The 14,668-nt window shown below is 41.1% G+C and overlaps 1 protein-coding gene across 1 annotated transcript in view; it reads left to right on the top strand.

The window, feature by feature from the left end:
- LOC132782028 (cytohesin-3) overlaps positions 1–14,668 on the top strand; it is a 148,147-nt gene that overhangs the window by 7,918 nt on the left and 125,561 nt on the right. The gene's annotated exons all lie outside the window — the stretch shown is intronic.

The raw sequence follows: 14,668 nt of genomic DNA, 5'->3' as shown, positions 1-14,668 counted from the left end.
TCCTGATTGCCCAATGGCACCAAACTGAGTTGGCTGATGCCTGATGTGACCTTGGCTGGGTCAACAAAGGGAATGGAGGCATTGCTCCCTGCTCTGTCCTTCCCTTCCCTGATTGCCCCATCGCTCTGGCCAATGTTACTGCTGACAACATGGAGAATGGGAAGGGACAGTAAATGTCTTTCTGTGTCCCTGGGCCAGGACAGCCCACAAAACACGGGACAGCAGTGGACCCTAAGTCCGGGGATGCTCCAAATTCAGCATCCAGAATTGAAATTACTCCCAACTTTGGCTAACAAGTCAAGACTGTGTTTAGGTGGCTTTGTCCCATCTTACCCTGGAAGAGCTCGTTTGAGTGTCCTGGAACTTATCTGGAGTCCTTTCATATTAAGTGGGCAATTTAAATGTACCCTAGGATTACGTGACATTCTGGCTTACCATTACATGAGATGAAGTATTCAGCTAGGTTTGCTTCCATTTTGTGCATACATAGGATTCTCGCCTTAATTTAATCTCATATGAGAAATAAACAAGCAAACATTATTCAGAAGTCCGACTGCCTTTGCTCCCCCCCCCCCCCCCAAGAATATGTGAAAAAACTCAGCAACAAAATTTCAGATGTTTCACTTTAAGTTATAGATTAGATTATAACATTGTACTTGCAGAGTCAGCACCTTATCCTTTTGGAACGTTTGTGTATGTATTTTTTAAAAATAAAATGTCTTGAACTGTCAAGTGAAGATTATATGAAAATAAACCAAAATGTTTCCTTAGCAGGCCTGCATATAATTTAAGACGAAGAGGCTTGCATTATATAAAATGATACAAAAGCATTAAATGGTTCTATTTTCTTAAAAAGCGTATATTTCCAAAGTATTGACAAAATTGGAATTAAGATATAAGATTGCTCACTAAATGTCATGCTTTTTAAAATTCAGTTCTATAAGACATTGGTCCATACCCAGCAGTCTGCTGAACAACCTGACAAGAGTTCTGTTTCTGCCAATAAAAAGCAATCCAATGAAGTGGTTAAAGAAAGGTAAGCATACTTTAGATTAGAAAAGGAAACTGATAAGTATTATGTTTTCCTTACTTAGGTGTTTGTGTGTAAGACTAGAACTGATGCAAATATTGCATTGCTTTATGAAACCACTAGGCACATTCATTAGGATCCATTCTTTTCTACAGATCCTGCACAAGGTGTGACTTTTGTTGGACATTGTGGACATTATCTGCAAATTAATACTTTCATATAACCTTGAAGTAATTATGTGCCTGTACTCAATTTTGTGGGTAACACTAAAAGTCAAAATACACTATAAATGTTTTAATTTTCATCGCTAATTTCACTTGTAAGGTTTTCTCTTTTCTATAAAAAATTATATACTCCAGGAAGTAGAAAAACAGATTTTTTACATTTCATTGATAGTTGTTAATGCTTCTGAAGTCAGCATATCTTAATCACTATAAGGTGCATGAGACTGAAGCTACTTTGCCATATGTAACTGAGAGCTTGTCTACACTGATTATTTTTTTTTTTTAAAAAAATCATACTTGCCTTGATCCTGACACATGACAGGCAACCCCTTCAACAGTGAAAGCATTTCTTTTAGTCTTTAATACAGTAATCCACAATTCAGCTCTTGCTCCATAAATGTGGTCATTTGCTATGTTTTGCTAATTGTTTCCATCTAGATCAGGGCAGGACACATTGCTGGATAACAAACATTGCCATTTTTTGTATTTTTTTTTTGCATTGTTGTAAATTACTTGCTGTAAGCCGCCCTGAGTCCCTTCCGGGAGAGGGGGTGGGATATAAATAAAAATGTTGTTGTTGTTGTTGTCATTATTAGGAGTCCCTGGTGGCACAGCAGGTTCAACCTCTGAGCTGCTGAACTTGCTGATTGAAAGGTCAGCGGTTCGAATCTGGGAAGTGGAGTGAGCTCCCGCTGTTAGCCCCAGCTTCTGCCAACCTAGCAGTTCGAAAACATGCAAATGTGAATAGATCAATAGGTACGGCTCCGTGCAGTCACGCCAGTCACATGACCTTGGAGGCGCCTGCGGACAACACTGACTCTCTTCGGCTTAGAAATGGAGATGAGCACCACCCCCCAGAGTCTGACTCGACTGGACTTAATGTCAAAGGGAAGCCTTACCCTTTTTGTTGTTATTATTTTACATGCCTGCTGCCTTCCTGGCCAAACAACTGAGCAACAGAGCCGTGCTAAGGAAGTTGCTTTCTTAAAAACAAGGTGCCCAGCCATGAGATCAAGAAAGAGGCATCGATTGGGCTGCCTCCTTGCCAAGGATTGCATGGCTGAACACCTCACTCTGATGTCAAAGCAAGTGCATCACCAGTAGGACTCTGTCAGGAAGCAGTTTGCTTTGGAAGGTAGCATCACAAGTGGACCTGATCAGAAAGGCAAGCAATGGAAAATCACTTTGGGGGAGAAGGGGAAAATAAAGTGGTGCTCATTCAAATTTGGAGCAAGGACATCAATATAACTTTAGTGTGCTATGTTATGGATAGGCATGGCTCTAATGAGGTAAAGCCAGGACAAAATGATTTGAATTACAGCGGATTATTTCGGTGGTGTAGACAACCTCTCAAAAACATTCACTAGCTCTGCTTACTTCTTAAATGTACTACAGAAGTTACTAACATAACATTGTCTATTATGTGCTACAAAACTATGTGTGTCTTCCCCTCTCTCGGCACCTCCTGAAGGATGCAGAGCCAAGAGCCAGCAACTTCCTTAATTCATGTCAATTAAATCTGTGAAAGAACCTTGTTTATTCTAGCTCTGGGTGAACTCTGCTCTTCCATTTCAGTGGCAACATTTGCACGTCTTGATAATCCATGGTTTGTGTTATTTGCTTATATCACAAATTGCATGACAGACTGACAAACATACTGTATTGTTGTGAGTTTTCTGAGCTGTATGGCCATGTTGCAGAAGCTATGTATGGCCATGTTCCATACAGCCCGGAAAACTCACAACAACCCTGCAATTCCGACCATGAAAGCCTTCCACAATATATTAAACATACTGTATGTTTGCCTGTGGCTTGTCTTTTGATTTGTTCTGCTCCTGTCTCTCTTGCCAGCCTATGTTTCTGACTGAGTAGAATAAGAAACAAACCATAGTTGTGGGTTTGTTCACAAGCTGTACTTTGTAAGCCCACCATTAACCATGGATTCAGATTGTGTTTTGTAATTGCTGGAAAAAATGTTTTGTTAGCAGATAAAGATTTGTATTTCATAACATGTCAAATCTTAGCAAACCACACCATGGTTTGTTTTGCTGTGCAAATGTGGTCAACATTTATATGTCATGGGAAACTATATTAACAGTTGCATTTTTCAATTCAGTCAAGCAATAGCAAATAGGAATGTACAGTTATTTGAAACTGGTCTGGGAATTGCCTGCTTGCACCACAGGAGGGAGATAGAGGTCAAAAGTTTGAAGTCTATTTCAGTATTTGGTTCTTTAAAAAAATGTCTTTCAGTTTCCCAACATCCCAATGTCACCTGAAAATATATCTCAATCCAAAACCTTTCTCTCACTATTAGAATGATTAGCACGATGTATGAGAAGTGGAAACCACATATTTGTGCCACTGGGTGTTATTTTTTAAAGATAAACTGCATTGAAAAGAAGAAAGAAATAAAATCTTGGTGAACCCTAAACAAGCTTGCCTTTTTCTATCTTGTTTCCCACTTTTGTCATTCTTCAAACTTCTCTGTCATAACTAGACACAATAATCGCTTTCCTTCTGATTTTCCCTTCTGCTTTCATGTAACATTGGACATTCAGATAGTGAGTGTGACCAGGGCTTGCAAAATCTATGGCGCAAGGTCAGTGTTGTCAAAGAGGCATGGCCATGTGAGAGCTGCATGAGGGTAGAAACCATGTAGATTTTCAGTAGTAGTTAAATGCTGGCTCAACATTGATAGTACTAAGGCTGATGAGTTTTACAGTCCAATAATATCGGGAGGGGAACTACTGATTCGGGTGCTTCCAAATAAAGCTTTGTGCAATTGTCTTCTTGAAACACTTACTTAGGCGATCCCTTACATGATTTTGTGGCATTCCAGGTGATGCTATCTTGCAGTTGTCACTCTCATTTGTCCCAAATCTGCTTCCTTTTTCCTTTGTATCTGGAAAAAAACCCGCCAAACAGGAATTACTATTTCAGTTTACCATGAATAGGCCAGCCTCCTATTAGGGAAATGCAGAACTAGAAGTCTACCTTAATGCTTAAATTGTTGTCCTCCTCCCTCCACAATACTCATAATGTCCTCCAACTCACTCTTGCACTGCAATAATCCCTTCCTTTGGCCACCTCATTCCTGATGGAAAGTAGAGAGGATCAGAGAAGCGACACTTTCTGCTCCATAGCCAGAGACTCACCAATGACATTGTTTACTGAGATCTCTTGAAGATGTCTTACACAATACTTGACAATGTAAGATCTCAAACAGGAAAATTCTGTGAGTGCCTTGGACCGCAAGAAGATCAAACCTGTCCATACTCCAGGAAATAATGCCCAGCTGCTCACTGGAGGGAAGGATATTAGAGGCGAAGATGAAGTACTTGGGCCACATAATGAGAAGACAGGAAAGCTTGGAGAAGATAATGTTGCTGGAGAAAATGGAAGGAAAAAGGAAGAGGGGCCGACCAAGGGCAAGATGGATGGATGGTATCCTGGAAGTAACTGGCTTGGCCGTGAAGGAGCTGGGGGTGGCTATGGTCGACAGGGATCTCTGCTGTGGGCTGGTCCATGAGGTCACAAAGAGTCAGAAGTAACTGAACGAATAAACAAAAGATCTCAAACATGCTATGATCTCCCAATGTGGTCATGCATCCAATATGATCTTGTGGCTAGAGGTATTAAGCTGGAAAATCAAGTTTCAAGTCCCCAGTAAACTATAAAACTTGCTTGGTGATCCTGGAGTAGTCACACATCTTCAGTTTGACTTGCCTCATAGGATTATTGTCAATTGAGGGGCAGGGAGTCAGATTTGCCACCTTGAGGAAAGAAAGGAGGAATGTATATGTAATCTATATAAATAAAAATGTAATGTTTGTTTGTGGGATTAACATAACTCAAAAACCACTGGACAAATTGACACCAAATTTGGACACAACAGACCTATTAGGCCAACAAGTGACCACTCATAAAAACAGCAGAAGAGAATTCAAAAGCCAAAAAACAAAAAATACATTACAACACATCCACAAAACCACATATATACACAAACACACACATATATACACATGTACACAATATATACACCTACAAAACACATATACACAGACTGGGCCACAGCAACGCATGGCAGGGGATGGCTAGTTAATACAATTATATGAGTACTGAAGATGATATTAATGAAATGCACAAACTTTGCCATCAGCTTCCTTGCATCTTAATTTTAGCTATGTTATTGCCACTTGTTATTCTAGAAAATTATAACAAAAAAGGACTTCGTAGCAACAGATAAGGGGGCTCTGTTTCTTTCATCTGGGTTTCGTAACACGTAAAATTAATCAACTGAAGTGATAAAATAGTGGCCCTCCAAAATTTGTTGGATTCCAGATCTCATCAACTCTGGTTACTGAGGCCAATAACAATGGATTGTAGGAATTATATTCCAAGATCACCCCCATTCTCAGTTTATGCTTGACAGATTAGAGATTATCAGGACCAAAAGAAAGCTACACAACGATTTCCTGAATAAGCAAATTAACAAATTACTCTGGTTCTTCTTCTGCCAAGCTGCCGATTTATAACTGATATCACAGATTCTCAATGTTTGGGACTTCCAACTCAGTATCGCTATTCATTTGTCATGCTCACTTGGGTCTCTTGAGAGTTGAACATCTGAAAGACCAAATTAGTATTTGTTTGAATATTCCATTAATCTGACAAAGAGGCTATTTAGTCTGATGTAGTTCGCCCAAATGCCAGTGTTTTAGTATTTGAGTCCGCCTACAGAGCTCATTAAATTTTAGCATATTTTAGCAACGGACATTCTCTTAACGGTTTGACCAGTGTGTGCCCTCCCAGGACACTTTCTAATTTTTTTATTCTTTGGATTCACAAAAGCTGGAAAACAGAGCTTCCTTTGCATTCTGCAACTGGCACAAGCCTATTTACCACCCCCAGATGTTGCTCGGTCTTCTCATAAGCTTGCATCATATCCCACCAGAGAAAAGATGATGTGCTGTTAAAGAAAGGCTGAGCTAGGTGTCTGGGGAACACACCAGAGCTGACTGCGGATGGAGGCTTCTTGCTGTTTATTGTGACCAAAAATACCCTGCATGTCAGAAAGATTTCCTCTGTTCGTGGAGAACTCTATTAGGGAACTGCATCCGAGGTGCTGCATTGCAGCCAAGGTTATTTTGTCTGATTCTCAGGTGCAAAATGGGAGGAACTCTGTTGCCAGCACCAAGAAATTTGACTTGATCAGTTTAAGAATGGATTGATTTGTGTGTGAGTAAAAATAATTATTTGGATACTGCTTTTCTTTTTAGAAGATGCACACACATGTTTTGTGTGTGTGTGTCTAAGATCAGACATGATGTCGTGCCTTTAAGATGAGTGTCCTTTCTTGAAAGGTCTCTTGTCCATTATGTGGGAGGAAAAAAATGCCTCTTCTAAACTGATACTTGGTACCTTTAAGCCTTAGAAAGACTTGATAATTATGACTGTGACCAGTCACAGCAAGTTATCTCAGTCCAATTCTAGTTAGATTAGGGCTTCTTCTGACCAAGGGTTTTGGTCTCACTGTCCTTGGTATTCTTAGCTTCTGAGTAAAGATCTTGGAATTGTAGTCAGATGCCAATGGGCAAGTTTGACAGATTGTATCAGTTCCGCCCAAACCTTACTTGGCCTTGCCTGCTCTGTGGATGCCACATACTGCCCAGTCTGGGTAGTAGAAGCTGGAAGTCCTGCATGTCCAGGCTTAAACAAGGCATGCACAAGAGTGCACACCTTGTGCAAACAGAAAATTATGCTTCTGAGAAGCTTCTAAATGTGTATGTCTCTCCTTCAGAATAATGGGGGTTTTTTTGTTGAATTTGTTTGAGTATGGAGAAAGGGTCTTAAAAATGGCTGTGGTACTTACTTACTTAGGCGATCCCTCATAGTCTGAGTAGGATTGTCATCCAAGATCAGTGTACTGGCCATGGGTCCTTAGGTGACTGTGGAGCCCTATTCTTGATCTGCATTTTCTTCTGCAGTGAGGGCATTGGTTTCCAGGTGGAAGGTGGTCCTGGTCAGGGTTGGCTTGACGAACCTTCCTCTTGGCACATTTCTTTCTTTCGCCCTCCATTCGTGCCTCTTCAAATTCTGCATCACTGCTGGTCACAGCTGACCTCCAGTTAGAACGCTCAAGGGCCAGGGCTTCCCAGTTCTCAGTGTCTATGCCAGAGTTTTTAAGGTTGGCTTTGAGCCCATCTTTAAATCTCTTTTCCTTCCCAACAACATTCTGTTTTCTGTTCTTGAGTTCGGAGTAGAGCAACTGCTTTGGGAAACGGTGGTCGGGCACTAAGGCTTCAGCAATCCTCAGAGGCACCTGGGAGCTTTCCTGATCATTTCATCTACAGTGAGACCATTAAAGATAATGGTAAAGTTCTTGCACAGCTTGACTCTCAAAGAAGGATTCAGAGGAAAGCTAAATATGATAGAGCCATGTTGAACGAAACAGTTTGCTTCATGATAGAACCAGTTCTAAGAGCTTATTATTCCAAATGAGGATGTTGAGCATGTTTTTGAGCCACGTCCAAAGCTTTTTGACACATTTGGCTGATGCAATCACAGCTAGAACACCAGACTAATAAGCAAAGGACAAGTGGAGCCTGCTTTGCTGGGAAATAGTGCTTATTCCATATTGATGTGTTCTTGAGGACCCTCTGAAATCTTCATTGACTGAAGGAGATGATAATGGTAAGGGCCATTGAACTGAAGCTGAAACGCAACAAGAGTGATATCCTGCTGGTATGTGGTTATCCTGGTGAACTGGATGTGGAGTCTGTTCTAGATTAAGCCTATTCTAGATGAGAAAGCTGGCATGGAGATTTGAGATAAGGACTCTGGAAGCCCAGGCATTGAATTTCCATGGAATCCCACTGGATGGTCTTGGGGAAGCTGCATTCTTCCCTGAGGAAGGCAACCGCAAACCACCTCTGAATAAACCTTGACAACAAAAATGATTGCTTGAGGTTGCAAGAAGATGATTATTATTTGAAATTACATAACAACAACCTGTTCCAGATGGAGCCAAACTCTCCTTGACAGGAGAGGTAAACAGCTTGCAGAGCTGTTCAACTGTGGAACTCTCTGCCTCAGCGTGTGATGGAAGCTCCTTCTCTAGAGGCTTTTAAACAGAGGCTGGGTGGCCATCTGTCGGGGGTGCTTTGTGCTTTTCCTGCATGGCAGAGAATTGGATTAGATGGCCCATATGGTCTCTTCGAACTTTATTATTCTATCTCATCCAGTTTTATCTCTGCAGATCTGTGTGGCAGCATTGGTCCAATATATTTTTTACAGGCTGCTGTTGATTCACGCCATTCTTTGATAGGTATAATTTGACCACATAGTCATTGGTTTGATAAAAGATACTCCACAAATATTCTAAAAAATAGAGTGCACTTCTTTTACTGAAATGTATATGGCTGTTGCCAATGAGTCTGTTTACAAAAGTCAATTATGCAAAGTCTTTTGGTTTTTGTCATTCTGTTCCATTCAGGGTTAACTGTTGGCATATTGGCTTTTTTTCCTCCTCAGAGCTCTGCAGGCAGTTCAGCTGGGATACCCAGATGTCTTGGATTATCTTGTTAGAAGCCAGAAGCTGGACCCTGGTGTTGTGGATGGGAAAAACAGAAACCTTTTATTTTTAGCCACTATATATGATCAGTCTAAGATTTTGGATTATTTCCTGGAAATGGTCAGTAGTGTAGATTTTGTTCTATTTCCTCTTTTCGATCTCTGCTAATGTTACTAAGTTAGAAGGAATTAAACGTGTTAGTGCTGCAACCTTGAACACATTTACCTGCATGTAAACCCCATAGGACACAGTGGCACTGACTTGTGAGACTTTAGGGTACGTATATTGTATTATATAATCACCAAAGAATAATAGGAGCTGCTGTGATGCAATGGGTTAAACCCTTGTGCCAGCTGAACAGCCAACCTGAAGGTCAGTGGTTCGTATCTGCGAGACAGGGTGAGCTCCCATCTGTTAGCTCCAGCTTCCCATGGAGGGACATGAGAGAAGCCTCTCACAGGATGGTAACACAGGATGATTTGGAAGATTTCGCTGCACTTTCTGCCTCTGTAATCATTGTATTTTGTAAAAATGTCTTATTGTGGAATCACAGATTGGTGGTACAGCTTCAGTGGAGACACCTTTTCCCCATGATAATAACTTCCAGAAGTGAATTTTCCTTCCGAGGGATAGATTTCTCTCACTTCCTGTTGTCTAACCTCTGTTCTTGCTGGAGCCACGGTGGCGAAAGGGTTAAACCCTTGTGCCCGCTGAACTGCTGACCTTAAGGTTGGTGGTTCGAATCTGCAAGATGGGGTGAGCTCCCGTCTGTCAGTTCCAGCTTCCCATGCGGGGACATGAGAGAAGCCTCCCACAGGATGGTAACACATCCGGGCGTCCCCTGGACAACATCCTTGCAGACAGCCAATTCTCTCACACCAGAAGCAACTTGCAGTTTCTCAAGCCACTTCTGACATGATTTTTTTTAAAAAAAACAGAATAATGGGAGTGGAATTATGTAGAAACCCATGGAGGGGGTTTAGTAGCAAGTAAAGGAACAACATTGTATGTATTTCTTGCTTTGTCCCTTTCTCTCTTCCCTCTCTTCCTCTAGGCATTTCCCATACCTGATGTAAACCAAGCAGCAGAAAATGGAAACACACCTCTTCATGCTGCTGTAAACACTGGGAAAATGCACCTCGTCTCTTTGCTTTTGCATTACCCTGGTATTAATGTGAATGTCCAAAATCCACAGTGTGATGGAGCGACGCCTCTACATTTTGCTATTGTTTATGGTAATATTTTGGACCATTTTGTTTCACTGATTTTACTTGCCAATAGGTTATTTAACCCCAGGCCCTGGGTCATGGACATGTTTCATCCTTACTTCTCCAGAGCTTTTAAAATCACCCCTTGCTTGCAAAAAGATCTTCCTGTGTTATTGTGCATTTAGTCTCCTTTATTGGAGGTTGGTTGTTTGGCAGAATGCTGGAATATAAATATTTTAACAGATTACATATTAGGCCAACACTTTAGGTTTACAGTAACAAAAGAGTGTATAAATTGCACCATCACCTTTTTTTAAAAGCCAGATTAGACAAGTTGATAGAGCTCTTCAATGGGATACAATCAATGTGTTTTTGAGGGGGCACAATTCTGACTGCAGGGGCAATACTTTGGGAAATCAAGTATTTTTTATTATGCTGGATCTTTGTCACTTCACGGAAAATTTATTTATTTATTCAATGTATATTCTGGCTTTTTCCTGATGGGGGGCCTATGCATATCAGTATCAAGGTATTTTATCTGATAAGACCAATGCCCTTTGTGATTGATTTTATTATGTTATTTTGCATTGTCTATTTTATTTTGTTGCATTATGTATTTTGTTATATTCAATTTTCTATTGTTTTGTATATTATTTTTTTGCATTATTTTTGGGCTCAGCCTCATGTTAGCCGCCCCAGTGGTGGCGGGGTATAAATAAAGATTATTATTATTATTATTATTATTATTATTATTATTGGGCAAGGATAATTAACCATTTTGCAGAATATTCAATAGCACACAGCCACGGATGTAGTGTAACAATTCATCACACTAGAGAGAAAAAATCCACTTAAAATCCGGTTTCTGACTCCTGCAGAATTCTGGGGTTTGTAGTTTATTGGGGCTGTTAAAACCTCCTCCCTAAACTACAAACCCCAGAATTCTGCAGGAGGCAGAAACCGGATTTTAAGTGGATTTTTTCTCTAGTGTGATGAAGTAGCTTGAGGCATTTGGGGCTCTTCTGGACTCCCCAACAGTTCTGGTAAATATCTGGCTATTCCGTTTCGGAATGGAATGCTTTGTGATGGTTGGTTCTATTCCCACATTCACTCTTGCCCCAAATATACCAATTTTTTGCTCTTGTTTGTTGTTGATTATACTGGATTTTACCATTATCCCTGATCAGCATGTTACTTTTTTCTCCCACTTGATGCGGGATTAAACTCAACACCTCCTGGCATTTGCTCCTCCCTAATATCTACATTCACAATCTTGCACAGCATTTCTATATTCAGTTTCTAATTTTGAAATAGTTTTTTTGTATAGTTGTAATGCTTTAGTGATTTGAAGCTGTACCACTTTTGTGCTATCTATACACTGTAATTGTAAAAGGGAAGAAGAGGAATGTCCAGTGATTGAAATATGTCAGCAATTAATCTTGGTAGCGAAAGTCAAACCCCCATTTCAAGCAATATCAGTTAGACTAGTAAAGGTAAAGGTTTTCCCCTGACATTAAGTCCAGTTGCGTCCGAATCTGGGGTATGGTGCTCATCTCCATTTCTAAGCCGTAGACACCTCCAAGGTCACGTGGCCACTGGCATGACTGCATGGAGCGCCGTTACCTTCCTGTTGGAGCGGTACCTTCAATACCCTGTTCTTGCAGTCCTGCCTTAGACCTCATAATGGCCTGTAATGATAATAAAGCCAGAAGAGATCTTTTCGCCTTTGTACTGATATCCCTCAAAGGGTGTTAAAAGAAAAACCTATAATAATTAAGGTGCGTTCTGTTGTTGCGTTTTAAGTCTCAATGGTATACTTGAATTATGGTACTTAGTAACTTCCAATCTGTGCATCTGTTGTCTAACTAATTAGGAAGTTATTAAGAAAGTTTGCTGTTGTTGTTCATTCGTTCAGTTGTCTCCGACTCTTCGTGACCTCATGGACCAGCCCACGCCAGAGCTCCCTGTCGGCCGTCACCACCCCCAGCTCCTTCAAAGTTTGCTAGCCAAATAGATAAAATCTACAGTTAGAGAAGAGTTGAATAAAGGGTTGGGGATCTGAGCTGTGCAGCGAATTATGTTGGATGAAGATGTAGCCATTTTTTCTGGATTTTACTTTTCAGAAAACTAGAAAAGTTGACTTTATAGATAAAGAAGGCTGCATTGCAAATAGGCTGGCTATTTTATGTAATGTAAGTACCTTCAAATCACCTGTCGACTTATGGTGACCCTGTGAACTTCATAGAGTTTTCTTGGCCAAGGAATACTCAGATGTGGTTTGCTCTTACCCCTGAAGGATGTCTTTGTGTTCCTTGACGTCTCTAGAATCCCTAGGCCCTAGAACTGTACATTGCCCACCTCTATGTTAGATGGATCAAAAGGCGTTTGGAAACCCTATTATTTCATAAAATATTTGAAAAGTTAATAAATCTGTCCCTCTCTCACTTTCTTTGTTTCAGGGCACCTGGGAATTTGCTATTTATTGCTGAATGCCACCGCTGATGTACAAAGTCCAATGGGAGGATTAACACCATTGCAACTTGCAGAAATGTTTGGTAATGAAACTATAACGGGCCTTATAAAAATGCATGTGAGGAAATTTAAGCTTGAAAATAAACTGTTTGCCTGATCTGCTTTACTAATGAAAATTCTGTAGAGTTTATTTTAATGTAACCATTCTCATTTTTTATTAAATACGTGTTCCTCAAATCTGGGAAGTTCTAGTGCTTTCGTTATTAAAAGGGTGGTATTTTTTTTTACAGCAGTGCAGCTTAAGCTACTTACTCCATTCCCATTTCAAATGCATTGGTTTCTGATTTTCTTGCCCTCCTGCTTTTGCATGCCGAGTTTGAGGGCAGCAACAGACACAGGCTGGGGTGAATGAAGACCAGCAGTGAAGTGGAGTCAAAGGGGTTCATGAAGTGGAGTCAAAGCTTCAGATTTGCAGAGATGTTTGCATATTCTGTCTACTCTCTTCCATCTAGGTGGTTCCCAACCTTTTTTTTGACTAGGGACCACTTGGACCAGGGACCACTTGGCCAGAGACCACTTTGACCACTGACCACTCTCTAACATTAGTACCAAAAGGGTTGCAATTATCATCATCATCATCATCATCATCATCATTATTCCTTGGCCAGTTGGTCAAACCAACTTCGGACAGAGTCGGACGCTTGATCTGGAGGCCAAAAAACCAAGCAGCCACACCAAAGCAGGTTCAAATAACCTCTATTCTTTATTAGTTACAAAGGTATAAATATAGACAAAAAAAGTATCTGCATAAATAAATATCAACTCTCCCTCCCTCCCTTGGCCCCCCTTAATCACAAACAAACAAACAAGTAAACAAAGATATCTAATCGAAATCCATAACCACCTCCCTCCCTCCCAAGGCTTTCCTCTAACTTACAAACAAACAAACAAACAAGTAAAGAAATATATCCAATCGAAATCCAAGATCCATTATCCCTCCCTCCTTCCCAAGGCTCTCCCTTTGCTCTCAAACAAACAAGTAAACAAATATAGCGCTCCCGCTGACCCTGAAACAAACTGCTTGCTCAATTTCTAAATATTGGTTTTAAATGCTCTTAAATACTATATAAATACTATATATATATTCACAGTGACATTCGCAGATCTAAGGACAAGGCGCCCTAGACAGTTCCAATGAGAACAGGGTGGGGTTTTGATTGGCAGGCATGCCAGTTGGCAGTCTCTCAACAGAATCCCGACCCATTGGCGGTCATTTTCTCCTGGGGTGGTGCCTCTGAGCCTGGAGCTGCTGCTGGGCCCCCAACTTGGCCCTGGCTCCAATCGAAAATGTCAACGGTGAGGGACCTATGGAAAGAGATGCTGGTCAGCGATGGTCTTTGCGAATAGCAGAGGTGTGAGCAGCAGTCATCTTAGCCCCCTGCATTAACCTGGCCTAAGTGCAGGTTTCCAGTTACAGACATCAGATTCCTAGTTACAAGGAAGGAAATCCACTTGAAGAGTTATTATTGGGGGTGGGGGGAGAAGCATGTATATTGAAAGAGAGAGGGTGGATAGATGAATAAATCAGTAAGTGATGCGTTTATATCAATTATAAGCAAAACTATAATGTGATGGAAATGTTCAAGTCCCAGTTCCTTTTGTCAGGCTTCTTCAGAGTAGTTACTTTTATGTTAGTTCTATGAGGGGGGAGTTTGGGTCAGTCATTTTGTCTGCCCCTTGGCCTGAGGAAAGGGCGGCACTTTAGATCAGGGACTACCAGGGAATACTGGAAGCAAGACGTGCCTGCCGTTGAGATCCACGTTTGGATAAGCCGTTTCAATTCAATTTCTGAACCAATAGTTAGTAGGTAAAGCTAAAAGGTTTCCCCCTGACATTAAGTCCAGTTGTGTCCGATTCTGGGACTCAGGCGCTCATCTCCATTTCTAAGCCGAAGAGCCAGCGTTGTCTGTAAACACCTCCAAGGTCACATGGCCACTGGCATGACAGCACGGAGCGCCATTATCTTCCTGCTGGAGCAGTGCCCATTGATCTACTCACATTTGCATATTTTCAAACTGCTAGGTTGGCAGAAGCTGGGGCTTACAGTGGGAGCTCACCCCACTCCCCGTATTCAAGCCTGCAACCTTTCGGTCAGCAA

The sequence above is a fragment of the Anolis sagrei genome, chromosome Y (assembly GCF_037176765.1).
Source record: "Anolis sagrei isolate rAnoSag1 chromosome Y, rAnoSag1.mat, whole genome shotgun sequence".
Classification (NCBI taxonomy): domain Eukaryota; kingdom Metazoa; phylum Chordata; class Lepidosauria; order Squamata; family Dactyloidae; genus Anolis; species Anolis sagrei.
Note: the sequence above shows the minus strand (reverse complement) of the source record. Positions and strands in the feature narration are given on the sequence as shown.